A 7,738-nucleotide genomic window follows, 5' to 3' on the forward strand; every position below is an offset into this window, starting at 1 on the left:
CAGCAGGTTGGATAAAATTGTTCCGTGTGTTTTTCTCTGTGTGACAGAAATAAAGGGAAAGGTGGTGTGAAAAGTTAATATTCCCCAAATATTCCCTGCCCAGGATGCTGTGTCTGCTTGGTGTCTTTCCCTGGAATTCTCTATCATTTCTGGCATTTTTCTGCCTCACAGGGCATCGTTCTCTCACAGCATCATCATTCCCCCCTTACACTGGATGTTGGGAAGAAATTCCTCCCTGGGAAGGTGCTGAGGGGGTGGGATGGAATTCCCAGAGCAGCTGGGGCTGCCCCTGGATCCCTGGCAGTGCCCAAGGCCAGGCTGGACATTGGGGCTTGGAGCAGCCTGGCACAGTGGGAGGTGTCCCTGCCCATGGCAGGAATAGGATGATCCTTAAAATCCCTTCCACCCCAAACCATTCCACGATTGAATGACCAAACAACACCTTGTGCCATAATGTCCCTGCATCCACCACATCTGTTCCCATTTTTAAGGCTGGAATTTCATCCATTTGGCCCAATTTGTTCTTGCCAAACCCAGTAAAACTGCTCAGGATCATCTTCTAGGAACTGGAAAAACGGGACTTTTATTTCATAGGACTTTCTGCTTCCCAGGGCTCCCTGTCTTGCTGACAGCTCTGTAATTCCCCATCATTTTTCCAGGGAAGTGCTGAGCTTTCTATTTCTGACCCACTCAAGGCTCTCAAATTCCTGGTGCTGGCTCCTACTCATGCCAGGGATTTCCTCAGATCCTGATGGTTTGGAAATCCTTAATTTGTCAGAAATCCTTCATTGGTCAGAAATCCTTAATCTGTTAGAAATCCATAATTTGTTCCAAGTCCCAAATTTGGCAGAAATCCATAATTTGTCAGAAATCTTCTTAACCTGTGTTTTCCACCTTGGCTTTTCCTTGGGAATATTCAATCCGAGTCTCTCTGTGAACACACAAAACGCGTTCTCATGGATCTGACACCTCTGTGGCATTCCCTACATTTCTGCTTGGAAAAGCACCACTTTTACTCCTCTAATTTATTTTTATTGCCTTTATGCCTCATTGCTCGACATTCCTTTGGATTCCCGGCCTTTCCCTGCTCCACTCCCCTCATCCTTAGTTCTGTTTTGGCTTCCATGGTCTGCACGAGCCCTGTTCTATATTCTGGGCGCTGAGGGCTCCGTTTTGCATCCAGAGGTTGCATCCAGACCTTTCTTTGGAATCTTGTGGCTTTCCAGTGCACTTTTAATGGGACCTCCTTCACTATCCCATAGCTATTCCCAATTATCTTCCTGGAAAACTCCCCCAGCCACCTCCAGCTGCTGGAGTGTGATCTCCTGAGATCCATTATTTCTTAGCTGCTGTTCTCACAGTTCCTTTTCCTTGGAATACTGAACTCTGTCACTTCATCCCAATCGTCTCCCTGTTTGTCACTTGTCCCTCACTTGGAACTGGGCAAAAGGCCCAGCCAAGCCACACCAACCTTCTCCACCTCCCATCCAAAGCTGCACTCAGCTGCCCCAGGCACTTTTCCCATGAAATTCCTTGTCCAAGAGTTTTCCATGTCCCATCCAAAACTCCTTTGTCCCTCTCTCCTTTTTAAAGGGGTTTTTAGGAGCTTTTGAAAGTGAGATTGGTGCCATTTTTCCAGCTCTGTTTTTAACCTGATGTCCAATGATCTCTTCCCTTTTTTTTTTTTGGAAATCATGGATCTCTCTGCTGGATGAACCTCCACAATTATTCCTGCCTTCCCTTCCTGTAGTGCTGCTCTAAATTTGTCCTCCCAGTGATTTCTGACCACACTGGGGTTTTAAGGAATGATCTCTCCACTGGATAATCCAAATCCTGCTCTCCATCGTGTCCCTGAGCTCCCCAAAGCAACAGAAACCCAGCAGAAACTGATGTTTGGAGAAATTAATCCCTGAAACTTCTCTTCCTCTTCTTTTTTATTTGGGGTTGTTTTGGTTTTGTTGTTGTTTGCTTTGTAACCACCAACAACACAAAAAGAACTCTGGATTATCCCACCAAAATTCCTGCAATAAAAGCTCTCTAATCCCAGCCCTCCACTACATTTAGTTGGCAGATTCCTAATTTAAGGGGGAAACATCTTATTTTGCTTCTGCTTAAATTCTTGGATGCTTAAAAATGAAATCTGATTCCAAACTGGAATGGTTTCCTCCCATTGTGGATTCTCCAGTGGGGTTTTGCAGAGCTGTATGTGGGGCCAGGCTCTGGCTCTGCCGTGGGCACTGAGGGCAGGGGAACATCCCTGAAATCCTTCATTTGAGGATAATAATCCTGCAAATGAAGATCCCAGGCCTCACAAAAAGGCAAAGGAAGCTCAGTTTCACCAGGAATTTCCTCTTGCTCAAGGTTATGGTTTTGGGCCAAGTCAAATTTCTATTTCCAGATTTGGAAATCAGGTGATTTTTCCAGATTTTCCTCTGTGAAACAGAACTAGAAGAAAAATGTCCCCTCGGAGCATGGCTGGGTGTCCCTTTATCACCTCTCTCCTCCTGTGGGATTATTTTTGGTCTCTTTTCCATTCTTACACTGCTCACAATATGTTTAAATATTTTGATGTGTGTTTATTGAGGACTCCTTCACTTCTTTTTTTGCCCTCTTTATTTGTTTCCCACTTCCATATTCTTGGAATCAGGGTGAGAGAATAGGGAATCAGAGAATGGTTTGGGTTGGAAGGGATATAAAAAATAATCCCATTCCAACCCCAAAAACAATCACCTGCTTGGAACTGGGGCTGAATTTAATCCCTGTCCTTCACAGTCACTTCAAGCAAAGTATTCCTCATTTTTGGATTGTACTTGGACCTCAGTTCTATAGAAATATGAAATAGCCCAAGGAATTTTAAGGACAGGCTTCTTAACGGGGCCTGTAGGACACAGGGTGAGGGGGTTAAATTAAAAGCAAATTTAGATCAGATACAAGGAAGAATTTTTTTACAATAAGGGTGGAAAAACACTGGAAAGGATTGTCCAGAGAGGTTGTGGATGCCTCACCCACATGGATGGAGTTTTGGGATCTTGGAGATGTCCTTGTTTATTACAGAGTGGGGGTTGAGCTGGAGGAAAATCCCTTCCAAACCATTCCATGATTTCATGAAAGTTTAGACCCTCCGTGACTTTCTCTTGGTGAGGGATGGGAAGAGAGGCCTCCCCAGGTGTGGGAAATCAGGAATGTGGGTGGGATCCACCTGGGAAAAGGAGAGGAATGTGGGGAAAGGCGGCAGTTTCCTGCTGCAACACCCAGGCCTTGCCCATCTGCCTGAGGGATGGGTCAGTGCAGGTGCGGAAAGGGAACCCTGTGGCCACGTGGGAATTAGGATGGAAGAAAACTTGGGAATGAGAAGGGCAGAGTGAGGGTGAGAGCTCAGACTCAGCTCTGTGTCCTTCTTGGGAACTTCCACCTTCATCCTAATCCTTCTTGTTCCTCCCAAGTGGTGAATGGTGTGTCCTCAATGGGAATTTCCAGTCTCAACCTGGAAATGCAGAGGAATTACCCAGCTGGGCCTCCTGGATGCAGCTCTGGGAATGGGATGATCCTATGGGTGTCTGTGTTGTGTCCAGGGATCCCAGCAAGCCAAGAGCTGGACAAACCCCTCGGGAATACATCCCTGGATGAAGGAGCACACGGGTGAGTGTTGCTGGGGATGTGGAGGGCTGGGGGGTGTTGGGATTTTCCCAGCTCAGGTTGGTGGCTGTGGTGGGGACAGGGATGTTCTCTGTGTTCTGGGAATTGCGGAGTTCCTGCTCTGCCAGTCTTGGGAGAAAATCCCAAAACAGGAGAATTTCTGCTTCTCCATTGTCCTGCACTGTCACCTTCACAGAATCCTGGAATATCCAGAGCTGGAAGGGACCCCCAGGGATCACCCAGTCCCACCCCTGGCCCTGCCCAGACCCCCCAGCAATCCCAGCCTGGGCATCCCTGGCAGCGCTGTCCAAACGCTCCTGGAGCTCTGGCAGCCTCGGGGCCGTGCCCATTCCCTGGGGAGCCTGGGCAGTGCCCAGCAGCCTCTGGGGGAAGAACCTTTCCCTAAAATCCAACCTAACCCTGCCCTGGCCCAGCTCCAGCCGCTCCCTGGCTGCTGTCCCTGGCCCAGGAGCAGTTCCATGTTTGATCAGCCTGTTCGGCTCTTGGGGAATTCACCTTCCCAAGGAGGTGGGAGCAGCAGAGATGCAAACACTACATGGAATTCCTTGCTGGACACCTTCTCCTGTGCTCTCCCTGTGTGCTCAGACATCCCAAACTCTGGGAATGTTTTTTTTACAATCACCAGCAGCTTTGCTGGATGTTAAAATGTTATTTTTGCACCCACTGTGCTGACAGCCAGAAGGTTCCTTTCCTCGGAGGGGAGGGGATCTCGGGAACTGTTCTGCCGTGGGCTACAAAACATCAAAGTCAATCTTTTTCCTGCTCTTCTCCCACAAACCAACAGCTCTGAAATGGAGTCCCTGGATGCAGAGCTGCCTTCAGGGCAGCACAAGCTCGTTATAACAGGCTAGAACAAAATAAATATGATTGGATTGGAAAATCCATTTACTTTTCCCAGCTTAATGTAAAAATGGGACAAATTAAGGGTCAACTCCCAATGTTCTAAGAACCACTTGTTTCAAAGAACAAACCCCTCCAGCTTGTTCACCTTTAATCCTCTTTGGATCAGTCCCTGCCTGCTCTGGAGTTGAGACTTCAAATTCAGCAATCTTCCTTTGCTTTCACTGGACTGGGACTTGGGATATTCTTTGACCTGCTGCTGGAGAGAGGCCAGAGGAGGCACCAGGATGAGCAGAGGGATGGAGCAGCTCTGCTGGGAGGAAAGGCTGCCAGAGCTGGGATTGTTCAGCCTGGAGAGGAGAAGCTTTGGGCTGAGCTCAGTGTGGCCTTGCAGGGCCTGAAGGAGCTGCAGGAAAGCTGGAGAGAGACAATTCCCAAGGCATGGAGGGCCAGGAGCCAGGGAATGGCTTCCCAGTGCCAGAGGGCAGGGCTGGATGGGAGATTGGGCAGGAATTGTTCCCTGGGAGGGTGGGCAGGCCCTGGCACAGGGTGCCCAGAGCAGCTGGGGCTGCCCCTGGATCCCTGGCAGTGCCCAAGGCCAGGCTGGACACTGGGGCTTGGAGCAGCCTGGGACAGTGGGAGGTGTCCCTGCCATGGCAGGGGGTGGCACTGGGATGATCCTTAAAATCCCTTCCAGCACCAATCATTCTGGAATTCCATGATATAGGAAGGCAAACCCAGCCCTGAGGCAGGGTCAGAGAGTGCCTTGAAGGACAATTAACCCTCACTCATCAAATGCCTTCAGTCTCCAAATTCCCAAGGACAATCTGGGTTTATCTCATTCCGTGGAAATGACCTTGGCACCACAATATTCCCTGAGCAGAGGCCACCAGAGATGGTGGATGCTTCTGGAAAAAGGATGGAGCATTATTTGGACTGCCCTGAGCAATCTTGATCTGCTCTGCCACCCTTAAATCCAGCTCTAATTCATGTCTGTGTGTGTCTTAACAAAGCTGGGCTCAGGGTGGGCCCAAGCCCTGTGTGAGGCACAGCAGGAGGGTCGGTTGAGTGATTTTTGCACCCCAGCACCATATTCTGAGGTTTTTTGATTCTTACATGAATTCTTGAAAAGAAAATGCCCACACAAATGTCCCAGAAATATCTGGAAAGAGGCTTATCCATGAGAAAAGAGCCCCATCCCCACCGACACTGGATTGCATGTACTGGTGCCCAGCTGTAACTCCAGACTGATGAGCCAGGGGTATTTTCCGAAGAGCTCCATTGATTTGGAATTCTCCCTGGGGTTTGCTGAGGTGTAGGACTGGTGGCCACCTCCTGCAAGGACTGTCCCCACATTTTTGGGCTCCTGTTGCCGGTGCAGTGACAGAGCCCCACTGCTGCCACCTCTGAGGGTCCCCTGAAGGATCAGCAGCTGCAGGAGGAGGTGACAGTTTTTCCAGAGGCTGGAATTTGGGCTGGAATTGCACCTTTTCTGTGCTCACACGGGGCTGATTTCCTGGCAAACACTCGGAGCAGGGATGGCTCTGTGGAGCTCCTCCCCCCACGTCCTGTGCCTGTGAACATCTCCCAGATGTTGAGCACTGGACAAATTTAGCAGTGCCCAGGGGATGTGACATCCCAGCACGTAGACAGGGTTTTCCTGGAGGGAATGGGGAGGCTGGGATTATCCTGGACAGAGGAGGATCCACTTGATGTTGTGCTGTGAGAACCATTCCTCGTGTGACCTCTGGAGTGGTGGTGAGGGCCAGGCAGGAGCAAACAGCAGCTAAATTTGGCAGAGGCCTTAAAAACATTTCCCATTTTGTTTGTCAGATGTCCATGAGATGGGAAAGAGCTTTCCCTGCTATTAGGGGACTTCAGCCCATGGAAATCCTGCTCCAGCACCGAAGCTGGGTGGTTTTTCCAGCAATTTCTCCCAAGTGGCACGTCCGTATCTTCATCATTCGCCGTTATATTTTTAATTTGTGTGTCCTCAGGATCTCATTTGGGGATCCTATCACAACAACCGACCCTGGTGGTTGCTTTGAAGTTGCACCTGGCACTTCTGAGTCATCCCAGTGGGCAAGGCTGGAGTTGGGAAAGAGCTGGAATGTGCAGCTCATTAGTTGAGCACCGATGTTTTCGGATGGTGGGAAGGAGGTGGAGACAGCAGGGAAATGTCTGAAGTGCAGGAGGCACCTAACATGGGGGGGATTTTGCTTTTTCCATCTCACTGATGGCATCTAGAAGTGTCCTTTTCCACTCTCTTGGCTTTCCATGGAGTCAGGATTTGCCTGGTAAACCCTGCAAGGAGTTGGAGACTTTCCAGCTTGATCCAGCCCGGAACCCGCCCTGTGTCCTGGGCTGTACCCAAAGCTCTGTGGGCAGCAGGGCAGGGAGGGGATTCTGCCACTGGATCTCTCCTGAGATCCCACCTGGAACAGCGGGAACAGTCCTGGTGCCTCCAGCATGAGAAGGATGTGGAAGTGTTGGAGCAAGTCCAGAGCAGGCCACAAAATTCCTAAGGGGACTGGAGCACCTCCCCTGTGGAGCCAGGATGGGAGAGTTGCGAATGTTCAGCCTGGAGAAGAGGAGGTTGTGTGGAGACCTCACAGCAAATTCCAGGATCTGAAGGGGCTACAGGGAACATGGAAAGGGACTTTTCATCAGGAATTGGAGGGCCAGGAGCCAGGGAATGGCTTCCCAGTGCCAGAGGGCAGGGCTGGATGGGATTTTGGGCAGGAATTGTTCCCTGGCAGGGTGGGCAGGCCCTGGCACAGGGTGCCCAGAGCAGCTGGGGCTGCCCCTGGATCCCTGGCAGTGCCCAAGGCCAGGCTGGACATTGGGGCTTGGAGCAGCCTGGCACAGTGGGAGGTGTCCCTGCCATGGCAGGGGTGGCACTGGGTGGGCTTTGAGGTCCACTCCAACCCAAACCATCCCATGATCCCGTGATTCCGTGAGCCTGGCATTGTGTGCATTCACACGTTTGGGGTTTGGCCAAGCTGGCACCAGGTGGGACCCTGCAGGAATGGCCAGGGGCGCAGGGGCTGTGCTATTAAATGAGGTGGTGACAGTGACCCTGTCAGTCACTGACATCCTGAGGGGTTTCCAAGCTCATTCCATGACTCTCTGCTCCATCACAACAGGGATATCTCCCATTCCTTCCACTGACCTGCTCTTCAGGCAGCATGGAATACCAAGGAGTTGTTCCCGTAGGAAATCTGCTCCAGGAGAGCAGGAA

General features: G+C 50.5%; 1 long non-coding RNA gene across 2 annotated transcripts in view; it reads left to right on the forward strand.

Annotated features, from left to right (window-relative positions):
• The first annotated feature begins 3,286 nt into the window (after positions 1-3,286).
• The window catches only part of LOC108448923, a 22,791-nt gene continuing 18,339 nt past the window's right edge, over positions 3,287-7,738 (forward strand). For both annotated transcript variants that reach the window (XR_001865005.1, XR_001865006.1), the window contains exon 1: positions 3,287-3,639. This is a non-coding gene — a long non-coding RNA (uncharacterized LOC108448923). The remainder of the gene's footprint in view (positions 3,640-7,738) is intronic.

This window comes from Corvus brachyrhynchos, unplaced genomic scaffold (genome assembly GCF_000691975.1).
Source record: "Corvus brachyrhynchos isolate BGI_N302 unplaced genomic scaffold, ASM69197v1 scaffold149, whole genome shotgun sequence".
In the NCBI taxonomy this organism is placed as follows: domain Eukaryota; kingdom Metazoa; phylum Chordata; class Aves; order Passeriformes; family Corvidae; genus Corvus; species Corvus brachyrhynchos.